This window comes from Pleurodeles waltl, chromosome 3_1 (assembly GCF_031143425.1).
Source record: "Pleurodeles waltl isolate 20211129_DDA chromosome 3_1, aPleWal1.hap1.20221129, whole genome shotgun sequence".
Taxonomy (NCBI): Eukaryota; Metazoa; Chordata; class Amphibia; order Caudata; family Salamandridae; genus Pleurodeles; species Pleurodeles waltl.
In genome coordinates this window covers 379,388,754-379,405,120 of record NC_090440.1, presented here as the reverse complement: position 1 = coordinate 379,405,120, position 16,367 = coordinate 379,388,754, and positions in this window count along the sequence as shown.

Sequence of the window (16,367 nt, the reverse complement as noted above, 5' to 3'; positions counted from 1 at the left end):
CTTTCTTTTTCTTGCTGGAGACTGGAAAGCCAGTGGTTCAAGAAGAGTTACATCTTGCTCAGCAGGAAGCTGAACCTCCTGTTCTGCTCCTACTTCAGGAAGAACTATTCACAGTTCTGGCTCCTGTTGTCCACTGTGCTCAGTTTTCTGTGGTGACTAGGTACCAGTTTGTGGCTGAGACAACTTTAATTCTGACTCACTGCTCGTATCCATGATTGCAGTGGCTGCCTCACTGAGAGACATGGCATTGGACATAGGCCTTCATTATGAACATGGCGGTCCGTTCCGCTCTGCCAGCGGCGGCGGTAGAAACCGCCAACAGAGAAGCGGGCCAGACAGCCAAATAATGAACCAAACGAAACACACACATCCCGCGCACCACCCACCGCCAGGAAAGGAGTCCCGCTGATGACGGCAGAGTCCACCCACAGGCCATCGGAAAGGCCCAAACCGCCCACCAAATAATGAACCACCATTCGGCCGCCTGTTCCGGGGCGGGAACCACCGCCACACAAAGCCATGCAGGAAACACTCACTGGAGTTCCACAAAACGTGCAGCGGCAGCCATGGACAGAGAGTTGCTGATCATGCCAGCCTTGCTCCTTGCCATATATCTTCACGACCGAGATCGTTGATGAAGACGATGACGGTAAGTACCGCAACCTACGACACAAGGGAGGAAAGGGCAAAGTTACATACCCACCCACTCCACCCACTCTGCAACGCCCTCCTAACCCTTCACAGCAGCACAAGTCAGACACCCCACACCAAGAGGGACGCACCCGACCAAAGGCCATTGCAACTTGTCCATACTACATACAGTAGCCCCACACCCATAAATAATTAAAACAAACACCAGGGTGGAACTGTGTGCAGCCCAAACAGAGGCCACACATAAACTTGAATTTGTAGCTCACTGAGCAAAACAGTGGCAACAGGGCCAATGGCCAGTCCATAAAAAGTAATTTGTGCTTGGCCACAACTGGCCACACCTGACTCCCACAAGTGCTGGGTACTCCACTGAACGGGGCAACATATGGGGATCCAGGCACCTCACGGAAGGAGGGTGCGGGTGGTGATTTATGACGGGGTGGGACTTAGACTTGCATGAGGAGGTTGGAGGGGGGTGGGCTTCTCCTTTGAAGGGGGTGGGGGCTGTTTGTCTCGGTAGAGCTGGATGCCTTAGGCTCTGAGCGGGCCTTCTTCTTCACCGGAGAAGGGGCACGGGAATGGGAAGGCTGGACTGGGGTGGGCTGTGATGTGGAAGGAGCAGAAAGGGAACGGAGGTGGGCACGTTTCGGGACAAGACAGTGTGGGCCAGTGGGTTGGAACAGGTCTGCACGGGAGAGGCAAAGTTTCTTGGGAGCAATTGGGGTGGGTGTGGATGAGGGCGTGGGAGTGGAGGCAGAGGGAGTTGATGTATGGGGTGTAGGTGTGCGTGTAGTGGGTGCAGGTGACTGCTCAGTATGCTGTGGTGTGGTGGATGTCCGATGGGTGGCTGTCTTGGTGCGTTTGAGTGTTTTTGGAGGTGGGGGGTGGACACAGTGGGAGAAGACAGACAGCTAGTGTGGATGTATGTTGGGTGTGTGTCTGCAAGTCTGGTGAGTGTGCTGCATGTGTCAACTACAGTAGAGGTGGTGAGTACAGGTGTGGTGTATGGGGTGCATGTATGGCTGTCTGCTATTGTGGTGAGTGCAGGAAGAGGAGCAGTTACAGTGAATGAAGGGGCAGTGCTTGAGGATGTGGATGTAGAGGAGACAGACAGAGAGGCGGAAGAGGTGGGAACACTGGGGGAAGTGGACGTTGTTATGTGTGCAACGAGTTGCTACTGAAAAACAAGGAAAGGGGTCCAGCCAGATTGACTTCCTTTAAATGCCAAGTTAATGGAAGGGTTGTGAGAACTTCAGACCAGGAGGCCTGGACCCTAAGCCTCCCAAAACTTGAAATACTGGGAAAAAAGGTGGTGAGTACTCACTTAAAGAATCATTGATAAAAAGCACAATGCCTCAATGATAGTTTATTTGTATCGAAAAAAATGAAAGAAAAGAACACGTGTTTCGCCCCTTAGGCGGGTAAGCGGGGGCTTTTTCAAGGCTGTAAAAGAGACATGTATGTATAGTAAAGGTCACAAGGTAAGTATTGATAATAACTAATTATAGATTTGCTTTCCATGCAAGTCATGCTGAGCAAAATATGCTCCTTCTTGGTGAAACCTGTGATTAAGGTGGTGTGGTCCATGGCAAGCTCCCGAATTAGGCCAGGTGCTAAAATCATAAATGGTATCAAGGTGTGATAAAGCCATAAGTGAAATTAGCAAGGAACATTTTACCACTCCTGGGTAAATTCAGAGACTGAAGAAAGAAAACGAGAATATTATTAGCCAGTCGAAAGTAATGGGTAGATAGAACGCATGCTGGCACACACGTGATATTAGTACAAACATAAAGTCAGCAGGGATACATGCGGGCAGGTGCTAGTAAAGGCACCCTGTGAGAAGAGATTTACAATACCAAAAATACTGACTCACATAAATTGGTAACATACCTAGTTCAAGTCATTATAAGAAAGCTTCTGGCAGCTATTGTCATTAATACGAAAAATAATCTGAACAAGGGAACAAGTTTTGAGAATATATCATTGGTACGCAGTATTCCATAACTGATACCAAAGTAACCTTAGAATAATTAAGTATTTAAAACAACGGCCTCTCTCCCTCATGAACCAAAGCACAAATGTGAATAAGTCGATAGTACGAGCATAGATGCATATCAAACCAAAGAGAAAGAGACATAATATGACTAATAGATATGAGCAAAATGCTCATAGTTCACAGAAAGCCAAAAGAAACCCTATTTACCCATGTCACACAGTTAAAAGAACCAACAGTTGAGGGATAAATAAACATCCGAGAGGGAGTAAGACAGTATCTTGATCTTGCCGCATTAAGATAAATGAGGTTAACATGCTCGTGATCGCAAAAAACATTTACAACAGAATAAGTAACTCCCCGTTTCACAGAGAAACAAACTTTCAGGAAATAAGTAGCTAAACTATGTGAAACGAGTATAGATGAGCATGGATTAAAGAAACAATCAATGAGGTAGAATTTTGTTACCTAGTATCGTAGTAAACAAGCAAGCATAAAATTGCCGGAAAGTCTCCCTCGAGTCCTGCGTCGAATCGCGCTAGCTCCGTATGGATAGAACGCGATGTAAAGCTCAGGCGCGTCCTTTCACCGTTACGAGGGTAACGGAATAAAGAAAGGACTCGACATACTCGATGCAGCTAAATAATGGCGGCCATATTGGAGGAGAGCGATGCGGCAGGGAACAAAAAGGACCCGCATGCCCTGTAAAGAGGGATCGGAAAAAAGGCAAAGGGAAAAGAAGAAAGCTAATAAGCATTAAGGACACATTTTATAGAAGAGAAGTGCCTGAAATGTTAGGAGAGCGTAAAAGGTTGGTTAGACATGAAACAGGAGAAGACTGGTGAGAGAGAATAGTTTAGTAACAGACCAGATTGGAAAGAAAAGAAAGAAAGGGAGAGGCAATTACTGAAAATGGTTATTTGGAAAAGAATAGTGAGAAGAGATGCTGCTGGAAAAGGGAATTAGGATCTGTACAAAGATAGAGAAAATAATTATGGGAAAAAGGGAAAGAGGAGTAGTAGAGACAGATATAAACTGGAAGAATAGGGATGTTTGCCTAATTAGTTGCTCAAAGAAACATGATACAGACCAATAAATTAAATCATAGAGAAAATGATAATCAACCAACATGAGACTGTTTACAGTAGTTCATCCAAATAACTCAGGCGGTACAATATTTACAGTAACCAATAGTGCCATTCATGGTCCTGATTCAGTCCTCGGTTCACTGTATCATATCGGATAATCAGCCTGCTTTCCTCTTGACGTAGGCGTAGCTGTAAGTTCCCGCCCCTTGGGGACGGTGTGATGCGATGTATCCCACTGAATGTAAAGACTCGTTCATTGTAAAGGAAGGTTTTATAGTGCTCCACTAAAGGTGCTGTGGATGCCAATTTCAAGATGTTCCGAAAGTGCTCTTGGATTCGAAGTTTCAAAGGGCGAATCGTACTTCCGAAGTAGGCTTGTTGACATGGGCAGAAAATTACATATACCACATTTTTGCTGTCACAATTAATGAAGTCCTTGATCATGAGTTTTTGATCATTAATGTTCAATGTGGTCGATCTGTTCAGTCCCAGTTTACATATTGAGCATCTAGTACAGGTAAAAAAACCTATAGGTTTGGGAAAGTACGGTTCAGGAACTGTTTGTTGAAAAAAAGAGGGGCAGAGTTTCTCACGGAGGTTGGGGGCCCTACGAAACCCAATTTGTGGATATTCAGCAATGTATTTATGAATGGAAGAATTGTTGCTTATGAGATGCCAATGTTTGCGAAGATGTTTCCTGATGAGGTGATGGCCATTGTGAAATTGGGTGATGAATCGAATGGTGATGTCCTCTTTGCGTCGGGCTGAAGAGTTAATCATCCTGTTGCGGTCCATTCTACCCAAACTGTTTTTTGAAGTAGTCAGTAGCTTTTGATTATAACCCCTGGTCAAGAGTCTCTCCGTTATCTGTGAGGAAAACAAGTCATAATCTGAGAAATTAGTACAGTTGACTCTAGCTCGTCTGTACTCACCCAGGGGAATATTATTGATGATACTAGGAGGATGGCAGCTGGTGGCGTGCAAAATCGCATTTGCCGCTGTTGGTTTTCTAAAAAAACGTGTCTGCAATTTATCATGTTCCACATAGATTAGTAAATCTAGATACTCCACTTGTGAGTCCGAGATGTTATATGTGATATCAATGTCCCATTTATTGGGTACTAAGGACTGCAAAAATTGGGTGAGTAAGGTTCTTTGTCCTTGCCAGATCAACAGGATGTCATCGATATAACGTCCCCAGAAGATGATATGTTGGGAGAGGCTTTCATTTTGTTCGCTCCACAGCCACTCTCTTTCTACAGCACCCATAAGGATACAGGCATATGGAGGTGCAAATTTGGCCCCCATCGCCGTACCCTGTAATTGTAGGTAGAACTGGCCGTCGAAGAGGAAATAATTGTGCTCTAGGCAAAACTTTAACATGTTCAGTATCATAGAGTTGTGAGTGGTGAAAGTCACTGGTTTTGTTGAAAGTGCTTGTCTAACAGCTTCTAGACCATCCTGGTGTCGAATGGAAGTATAGAGACTAACTATATCTATAGTCACCAGGAGGTAGTCGGATTGCCAGTCAATATCTTGAAGTTTGCAGATGATGTCTTTCGTGTCTCTCACATAGGAAGGCTGATTTATCATAAAAGGCTGAAGTACTTGGTCAATTAGAGATCCTAATTTAGAACAAATAGAATTGACTCCTGATATTATGGGCCTGCCCTTAGGAGGAAAATCTTTTTTATGAATCTTAGGTAATAAGTATAGGGTTGGAACAGTAGGGTGAGAGAGAAATAGAGCCTTTCTTTCTTGAAGTGAGATGACATGGCAAGAGAGCCAGTAGTCCAAGAGTTCAGAGAGACTCTGTTGAAAACATGCTGTGGGATTCGAGTCTAAGCGTTTGTAACATTGAGAGTCATGTAATTGGCGATGAGCCTCTTGGAGATAGTCAGATGTATTTAAGATGACTATATTACCTCCCTTTTCTGCTTCTTGTATAATAATGTTAGGATTAATTCTTAAATTCATGAGAGCAGCAAGTTGGTGACTGGTAATGTTGCGGGCGAAAAATTTACGCCTATCACAGTAACGTTTGTACTCACGGTCAAGATCCTTCAAAACTAGTTGTGCAAAAAGGTCAATGGAGTTTCCTGCTGGAAGGGAGGGAGTAAAGGTAGATTTGGGTTTCATGCCCGAGGGGTGATATTGGTTGGTATTTAACTCTAGTTGTTCAGCTAGGGTGTGAAGAGGAAGGTCTGGCTCAGAAGTGTTTGCTAAGTTGCAAAGGAGCCCTATATCTGCAAGATCCCGAACTGAAATATCATAAGAAGATAATGCAGGAGAGGACCGGGGGGAAGAAGAGATGACCGTTGAGAAGAAAGACTTTAATTTAAGTTTACGTATAAACTTAAAGAAGTCAATTTTTGTTTGAGTTAAATTCCAAAAGTTGGTGGGACAATAGGACAGGCCTTTATTGAGAATATGTAATTCAGATGTAGAAAGGGAGTAATCTGAGAGATTGACTACTAATTGGTCGTTGGAGGCCGTAAATTCTTGCTTCGTGCTCTTGTTTGTATACCGGAGGTGCCCGGCAATGCTGTTGTAGTATCTAGTGGTTTTGAACGGAATTCTTGTAGGGATCCAAGGCGAAAGCGCCTTGCTTCCTCTAAAAAATTAACCCTGGGTCTAGTCGTAGGGTCCCCTTCAGAATCATCAGATGTTTCAATTTCCGAAGAAGGAATCGTGTCTGGACAGCTCATTGTATCTGACGGAGGATTGGAGTCCTGAACATGATCATACTTCTTGCTAAAGGTGTATACTCTCCCTTGCTGGTAGTCACAGAGGTCTCGTCTGAATTTTCGATTTTTCCTCTGAATGATGTCGGCTTCATAGTTATCAATTACATTATTTAAAATGGCATAATTCTTAATTGTGATATCACCCCAATTGGCCTCATCTATTCGTTGAGTAAGTTGATCTACTTCTAATTTATGTCGCTCGTACTGTTCCTGGGAAATGTCTATGAGTTGTTGTATCATGTTCATCGAGGCCATTTTCAAATTAGCTTCCCACTTCTGGAGGCTTTCTTGGGAGGTGGTATCTGTAGGTGGAAAAATCAATATACGTAATCCCCTAGGGATACGGTTGTGTTCCAAATATTTTTTGAGGGAGACCACCTCCCACCATTTTGCTGTTTCCTTTTTAAGTGACTTTTCCAAAGCCAGAAAAGTGCTTTTTGCAGAGGTCAGATTAGTATTACTTGAATTAGTAGTGCCAGCCTCCGATGTGCTAAAGACTTGATCCAATTTGACATTACGTTGTTCTCTTCTGTTGCGTGTGAAAGACATTTCTGAGCAAGGCTTAAGCAGGAAGTCAATACGTGTGCAACGAGTTGCTACTGAAAAACAAGGAAAGGGGTCCAGCCAGATTGACTTCCTTTAAATGCCGAGTTAATGGAAGGGTTGTGAGAACTTCAGACCAGGAGGCCTGGACCCTAAGCCTCCCAAAACTTGAAATACTGGGAAAAAAGGTGGTGAGTTCTCACTTAAAGAATCATTGATAAAAAGCACAATGCCTCAATGATAGTTTATTTGTATCGAAAAAAATGAAAGAAAAGAACACGTGTTTCGCCCCTCAGGCGGGTAAGCGGGGGCTTTTTCAAGGCTGTAAAAGAGACATGTATGTATAGTAAAGGTCACAAGGTAAGTATTGATAATAACAAATTATAGATTTGCTTTCCATGCAAGTCATGCTGAGCAAAATATGCTCCTTCTTGGTGAAACCTGTGATTAAGGTGGTGTGGTCCATGGCAAGCTCCCGAATTAGGCCAGGTGCTAAAATCATAAATGGTATCAAGGTGTGATAAAGCCATAAGTGAAATTAGCAAGGAACATTTTACCACTCCTGGGTAAATTCAGAGACTGAAGAAAGAAAACGAGAATATTATTAGCCAGTCGAAAGTAATGGGTAGATAGAACGCATGCTGGCACACGTGATATTAGTACAAACATAAAGTCAGCAGGGATACATGCGGGCAGGTGCTAGTAAAGACACCCTGTGAGAAGAGATTTACAATACCAAAAATACTGACTCACATAAATTGGTAACATACCTAGTTCAAGTCATTATTAGAAAACTTCTGGCAGCTATTGTCATTAATACGAAAAATAATCTGAACAAGGGAACTAGTTTTGAGAATATATCATTGGTACACAGTATTCCATAACTGATACCAAAGTAACCTTAGAATAATTAAGTATTTAAAACAACTGGCTCTCTCCCTCATGAACCAAAGCACAAATGTGAATAAGTCGATAGTACGAGCATAGATGCATATCAAACCAAAGAGAAAGAGACATAGTATGACTAATAGATATGAGCAAAATGCTCATAGTTCACAGAAAGCCAAAAGAAACCCTATTTACCCATGTCACACAGTTAAAAGAACCAACAGTTGAGGGATAAATAAACATCCGAGAGGGAGTAAGACAGTATCTTGATCTTGCCGCATTAAGATAAATGAGGTTAACATGCTCGTGATCGCAAAAAACATTTACAACAGAATAAGTAACTCCCCGTTTCACAGAGAAACAAACTTTCAGGAAATAAGTAGCTAAACTATGTGAAACGAGTATAGATGAGCATGGATTAAAGAAACAATCAATGAGGTAGAATTTTGTTACCTAGTATCGTAGTAAACAAGCAAGCATAAAATTGCCAGAAAGTCTCCCTCGAGTCCTGCGTCGAATCGCGCTAGCTCCGTATGGATAGAACGCGATGTAAAGCTCAGGCGCGTCCTTTCACCGTTACGAGGGTAACGAAATAAAGAAAGGACTCGACATACTCGATGCAGCTAAATAATGGCGGCCATATTGGAGGAGAGCGATGCGGCAGGGAACAAAAAGGACCCGAATGCCCTGTAAAGAGGGATCGGAAAAAAGTCAAAGGGAAAAGAAGAAAGCTAATAAGCATTAAGGACACATTTTATAGAAGAGATGTGCCTGAAATGTTAGGAGAGCGTAAAAGGTTGGTTAGACATGAAACAGGAGAAGACTGGTGAGAGAGAATAGTTTAGTAACAGACCAGATTGGAAAGAAAAGAAAGAAAGGGAGAGGCAATTACTGAAAATGGTTATTTGGAAAAGAATAGTGAGAAGAGATGCTGCTGGAAAAGGGAATTAGGATCTGTACAAAGATAGAGAAAATAATTATGGGAAAAAGGGAAAGAGGAGTTGTTATGTGTGCAGGTGTCTGTTGGCTATGTGAATGCTTGTGGTGGGAGGTGTGGTGCTTGTGTTTGGAAGTGTGCTTCTTGTGTGTTGATGTGCCTGTAAGCGGGTCTGATTGTGTGCTTTGGACGGGTGAAGGGAGTGGGGTGCTGGAAGGGGTAGAGGATGTTGGAGGGGGGATGGAATGGCCAGGAAAACTGCCTGCCGTCCAAGAGGAGGCCAGAACCTGAAAAGATCTCAGTAGGGCAGACACAGCACTGTGAATGCCATCCAGATAGGCATTGGTCTGCTGCACCTCAGAAGCCATTGTCTCTGGCTCAGAGGATCCGTGGGCCGCTGCCTCCCCACTTGCCGGTGCCTCAGCTCCCTCGCCTGATGTTGATGCTGTACCAAACAAACACAAGAGAACAGGGATGGGAAGACAAAACAGGAGAGACGCTTGTAAGTAGCTGAATGCTGATACACAATGGCCAGACATACACCTACCCAGCAGACACACCCAACAGGCAACACCGTTTACTATGCCCATTGCCATGGCCCTGACTACTGAGCAGCATACTGACCTAAACCCATCCACTGCAATTGTATTGGAGCTGAGGTAGGTGAAACCTGACAGGGACACCCCTACACCCTGTGGGGAGCAGACAGTAGCTGAACACCAGTCAAATTCCCTGCTCTAAGCACCATGAGCCCTATCGCACACACACTCATCCTTCCAGGCTGAAGTATGGTCTGTGAGTACTCACGCCCTTGTGACTGCTATGCAGCCTTCAAGCGCCCATCCAGGTCTGGGTGCGCCACTGCCAGGATCCTTCGCATGAGGGGGGGTCAGTGCCCAACGGGCACCCCTTCCACTTTGGGAGGACTTCCCCAGCTGGGCCTCAATAATCTTCCGCGCCCAGCGCCACAGGTCCTCCCACCTCTTTCGAAAGTGGGTGCTCAGACGGTTGTAGACCCCCAGGGTCCGTACCTCCTTGGCCATGGCATGCCAATGGGCCCTCTTCTGGTGGACGATGACCTAGTAGGGGGACACAGAAATGGAACACAGAGGTCAGGCACCTTCACAATTTCAGCAGTTGGCAGATTGTCCAACATAGGACAGACAGTACTCCCAGACATGCAGGACAGTGGCATGCAGCATTACAAGCACCAAGGCCCATCCTGGCTCACAGGAACACACATCTGTGCAATCCACTCCATACATTACTCACACAGTGCCCCCCAAACCATGACTCACCTGTACCTCTGGCCGGCAGTAGAGTCTGTCATACAGGGGTAGTACCCCTTCCACTAGTTTCTCCAGTTCTTCCTGGGTGAAGGCCGGGGCCCTTTCCCCTGCACCACGTGGAACATCCATTGCCAGAGGCAGGCCACAGCAGTACACAGAGTGGAGTACCTGTCCGCACAAGATCAGGGAGTCAAGTGATCCAACGATGACAAAGGCACGTACGTTCCGCGGCAGTATGCACCGTCACCGCCAGCGGCGATCATAATACACCAGGATTCCCCATTGGCATCAATGTTAGCCAAATGAGGGTGCGAACAGCGGTCAACACCGCCGTACGCTGTGACATCAACCGCTAGCGGTATTAGGTCACTTCCACAACGAAGGGGCAGAACTACAGTGGGCAGACATTTTCCCATCACCAACGCATTTTCAAATTCATAATACTCACAATGCTGGTCCTACTAGCCAAATGAAGCACCTAGTCCTCCATGCATTGAGTCTATAATCACACATGATTTACTCCGTTCCCTCCTAGTGATGTACATGTACATCTGTCAGGTTGCAGGTATTGTACAGACACTACTATGAACAATGCAGTGCATGTATGTAGCAAATCTGCCAATGTATGTGTGCACATCACTCCTTTTTCTTACCCCTCATAGGTACCGGCCCATGTGGCGAGGAAGGGCACCATCGGTGTACAGACCACTTGTGGATATGGGGACCATGGTGGAGCGTCAGATCATAATCAATTACAGACTCACACGTGCAACTATTCAGGACCTATGTGCATTACTGGATCCTGCACTGACTCCCAGAAATCGTAATCAGCATGCCATTCCAACTGAGGTGCAGGTGCTCTCCGCACTCCATTTCCTGGCCACGGGCTCATTTCAAGTGACAGTGGGCATGGGTGCTGGTTTCTCACAGCCAATGTTCAGCCAGGTACTGACAAGATTTCTGAATGCATTTGTACAACATCTGCAATCCTATGTGCAATTCCCCCAAAGTGCTGACCTCCCTGCCATCAAGTCTGACTTCTATGCCTTTGCAAACACTCCCCATGTAATAGGTGCCATCGATGGCACCCACATAGCTATCATCCCCCTAAGAGTGAGTGAACAGGTGTACAGAAACAGGAAGAACTTTCACTCCATGAACATCCACTTGGTATGTACTGCAGGCCAATACAGTTCCCATGTGAATGCCATGTTTCCGGGTTCAGTCCATGGTTTATTTGTTTTGAGGAACAGTAGTGTGCCACAGAAGATGGAACAACTACAAGAGGACAGAGGGTGGATCATGGGTAAGTTTGCCTGTCACTAACTGACACATTGCAGAAAACCAGCCTGTCTGACTAAGGGACATTACAATGACGACTCTGTATTGTCCATTTCTCTAGGTGATTCTGGCTATCCAAACTTGCGTTGGCTCCTGACACCACTGAGGAATCCCAGGACGGATGCATAGAGGAAAAACAATGAGGCCCATGGACGTACTAGGTGGGTGATAGAGCGTACTATAGGTCTCCGGAAGGCTAGATTCCGGTGTCTACATATCTCTGGGGGTTCCCTGGCCTCTGGCCCTGAAAAGGTGTGTAGAATAGTGGTGGCCTGCAGCATGCTTCACAATGTGGCAGTGAGACATTCAATCCCCCTTTTGGAGGTGGAGGGTGCTATAGGTCCTGATCAGTTACCTCAGAGAGGTGAGGAGAGCGATGGTGAGGATGAGGAAGAGGAAGATGTCAATTCCAGGAACCAACTGATACAACTCTACTTCTGATAACTGTGTGGGACTTAAGCCTGTCATTGGGGTTAGTGACTGATACTGGAAGTGTACCATGTCATACAGGGGGGAATGGTTATGATAGGCAAGATATGAACCTCTTCAGTATGGTACTGATAGATAATATATGCATTACCTCCTTGCCTAATTTGAAACACACATTACCACCACCATGCACAAATTGACAATAAAGTTGTTCCCTGCCAGTTGCATCCATACTCCACTTTGTTCAACATTGAAGACAGGGGAGAGTGTTACAGGTGAGATATGTTGTTTATTGGTCAAATACAGTGAAATGTGCTATGTACAGTGATGGAAGTCATAATGGTTGGGGGTCCTCAAAACCGACTTGGTGGCAGCCCTGTTGGATGTCATAGGTGGGTCCTATTTGTAGTATAGTAGTTTATTTAGCCCTCAGCTAAGTGTAGTTGGTGAATGGGTGGGATAGTTGCTTGGCAGTAGTAGCAGTGTCAGTTGTTGGAGTGGGGCTTGTTCTTAGCTGGGTTTCCAGTGCCATATCTTGGCCTGAGACTACGTTTGGGCACCTGCTGTGGAGCTTCTTGGGGTGACATGGTTGTGCCTTGTGATTCCTGGGAGGGTATTTCCTGTGCTGTTTCTACTGCTTGGGTCATCTGTTGCTGGTTGTCCAGGGCTATTGTGGGGGCCTCTTGTCCGGTGTGGGTGTCTGACTGTTTGTTGACCAACTGCAGCAGTGCTCCAGCAATGGTGGCCATTGTGGCATTGTGTTCTTTCCACTGCTCCATGGCCTGTTGGTGTTGTTCCAGCTGCATCCTCTGACATTTCTCCAGAGTGGATACAATCTGTGCCAAGCTGTCTTGGGTATGTTGGTAGGCCCCCAATACCTCTGCATTGACATCCTGGGCTGCTGCATCCATCCGGTGCCCTACCCCCTGACCCACTGGGGCACTTGACCTTGCCCTGGCCCCCTGTGCCTGTGTCTCCTGCGCAGGTCTTGACGTGCCACTTGTACTGGGGTCCTCACCTTCCTGCATGTTGGGAGTGGGAGACTGTGGTCTTTGTAGCTGTGTTCCACTTGTTTGTTCCCTGGGTCCACTGGTGTGGGTACGCCTCCCCTGGCCTGCTGGTCTTGACTGGGTGTTAGGAGTGACAGTGTTTTACTGGGTGGAGCTGCTGCATGGTGAGCATCCAGGGCTGTGTGAGGGGCCTGCCTGCTCATCAGTATCCAGGGATGTGCCTCTGTCTCCCTGGAGTGCTGTGGCACTCCTTGTCCCCTCCATTAGGGTTGCATGGGTGGTGGTGCCTGTTGGGGGACATAGACATGTCTGTTACATATGCATGAGGGTTTGAGCTGTACTGAACTGTGCAGTTTTGTGCTGTGTGCCTTTCAGTGTCCTTCCAGGGTGCCTTTGTGAGGTGTCATTGCATTTAGTAGCAGTGGTGGGGTTACATTGTGGTGGGGGTTATTATTCCATTGTGGGTACGTGCAGGGATGGGTGGCTGTGCACAGCGGCAGTGATGTGGGCTTGGTAGTGAGTTGTGGGTAATGCAGGGTGGTGGATGTGGTGGGTAATGGCTGGGTGGGGTGTTGGTCCTGGTGGGTGTGGGTGGGGTGGGGAGGTGCATGCATTACAGGTATGGTGTATATGGGGTAATTGTAGATGACTTACCCGAGTCAATTCCTCCAGTGAGTCCAGTGAGTCCCTCTGGGTGCAGGATGGCGAGTACCTTTTCCTCCCAGTCGGTATAGTTGGGTGGTGTTGGTGGCGGTCCTCACCCAGTCTTCTGCACTGCGATGTGGTGCCTGGATGAGATGGCCCTGTCCTTCCGCCGCAGGTCGTTCCATCTCTTGCGGATGTCGTCCCTAGTGCATGGATGGTGTCCCACTGCATTCACCCTGTTGACAATGGTCTGCCACAGCTCCATTTTACGCGCAATGGGTGTGTGCTGCACCTTGGACCCGAATATTTGTGGCTCCACCTTCAGTATCTCATCCACCATGGTCCTTAGCGCCCTTTCGGTGAAGCATGGATTTTTGGCAGGGGGGAACATGGTGAGGGTGGTGGATGGCGTTGGGACTGGGGACGGGGTTTGGGTGCTCCTATGTGGGTCGCTATGCGTGTCCTGTCTGCTGGCGTTCTCTGTCTGGCTCTGGTGCTCTCTGTCCTCTGGTCCTGGTTTTGTTGCAAGGGATTGTGGGGTGTGTCTGGGGGTGTTTTATGGTGTTCTGGATGTGTGCCAATGTGTGCACTTGTTGCTGTTGGGCCCACTTGCCGCCCATGGCAGTCGCAGCCGCCAATGGTCGTACGGCCTCCACTGTCCTCTGAGGTGATTTGTGCATCATTATTCGGGAGGTGGGTGTGCTTGGCGGTGGCGGGGTGGGGTGGGCCGGGATTCCTGCCTACAGGGTCCTGGCGGGGAGTGGTGGTCTGGGAATTTTTGGCAGGGTTGGGTTTTTCCATCATTATATGGTGGGTTTCAATTCGCCGCCGCCGGCGGGATTCTGGTAACCGCCGCCACGGTGGTCGGCGGTCTTTCCCGCCATGTTCATAATGACCGCCTTAGTTTGTGGTGGTGCCATTGTTGATGTGGTAGTGCTGCTCCCAGTTTGCTGCTTGGAGGACGGTGTGGCAGGCCCACCACATTTTTAAAAAAAAGATGAAGAGGACAGTAAAATTACACAGGAAATCCGTGTTGTGTTACAGGTGTAGCACAGAGTTACCTGTATTCCACCAACCCCTTAAATAGAATGGACTTTTTCCACCCAGGCCTAATCCTAAAATCTTAAAGTAAATCCTCCCAGCATGAAACTAGGGAAATATTGTTAGCAGTTTCCCCTCCCAATATGTCATGATCAGCCAGTTTTAAAATATGTGTACTTCCCACAACCACATTACTTTTCTGATCGCAGATTTGCGAGCATGTGGCTTGAGACAGGGCAATCTGTTCTATGATGTCCTCAAAGCAGAATCGTGTCGCAGCTGGTAAAGGAATGGCGAACTCCAGTACCCTGAGGCAAAATAATTAAGCGCATTCTGATCACATTATAACCAAGTGTCACAGAAGGCAGGAATGTGAAATGATCTGTCTCAGTAAAAAAAAATCACAGCCACCACAGTCAGCAATGTAGCCACACCATTGATTTCAGTGAATTTACTGTAGAGTCTGCTATAAGCTTGTTTCTGTATAGTGTTTTGGTCAACATTTTCAGTACAGCACAAACTCACTCTTTTGTTGATTCCCCTCTTGTAAACTAGCAGGCAAAAGGTACACACTAAAAGAAACATACTGACTTTAATTTTAATGACTAGATATTCATTATTTCTGTTTTCAAAATATGAATAGTGTGAGTTTCATGCATACATATACATATATCAGTGGCTCAGCTTACCTAGGATACAGAGAAAGATGCAAGTGCTGAAAGAAAAAGGCTCAATTCTCCATCAAACAAGCTTGCAATCTGCTCACATACCAATGCGTCTCAGCAAGTTTTTCTAGGTTTCCAATAAACTCAGTTTTATAAAAAGAGGGAAATGGGTTGAGACGAAAGGGAGGAGCACATAAGCCACAACATAATAACTCACATTGACAGGTGAAGATACCTGTCATGAACGTACACAGCGCTCCACTGTTTGACCATGAAGTACATAGCACATCAAATATATGACATAGGCAACTAACATAGTATATGTCCAACGCTCAGGGCTCAACTAGATTTCTGGGGGTTGCATCTCCAAATGCAAGCAAGATAAGACTGTCTTGTGGCAATAAGTCAATAGTATGTGACTACCATAATACATGGCAGGTGCAAGTACTGATAGAGTAGGATAGGACTTTGGTTAGGTAATAGGTAATAAGTAGTGCATGTTTTAAAGCCCAAGCCATGGTGTGAACAGTACCAGGACAGTAAACAAACAAGTCCATACCAGGGATATCTACAATCACAGCGGATAAGCTGAGAATTTTGTATTAGCATGGGTCAATGTAAAGTAAGAGGAGTGAGGGGGGGAGAGGAGGTTGAACAAACCAACCTCTCAGCGGTTTGGGCCACATATTGGCCTCAATCTCCTATCTCACCAATCTGCCTGGGAAAGGAATACAGTGTAGCGTGCGATCCAGAGTAAGTGGAAGTGTCAAGCGTTTCTCCCTTCCGGTTCTAGAAAAGCACCCAATATCCTATCAAACATTTCAAGTTTATCTTTAATTTGTACATCATCCTTTTACAGTGCCTAATTCTGTGGAGTTCTACCAACCACTCATTACAAATTGATTACGATTATTGGCTCCAATGCTGAAGAATAGATATCTTTGCTGCCACTAACGATGGGCCAACCACTCTGTGTGTGTGCTTAACTCTCTAATATCAGATACATCATGCAACAAACAGAGGAGAGGAGGGAAATATATTGATGGAACTAACATTTTGTAGTTGGAACCATATCCCGTCCAAAAGGTGGCAAGGCC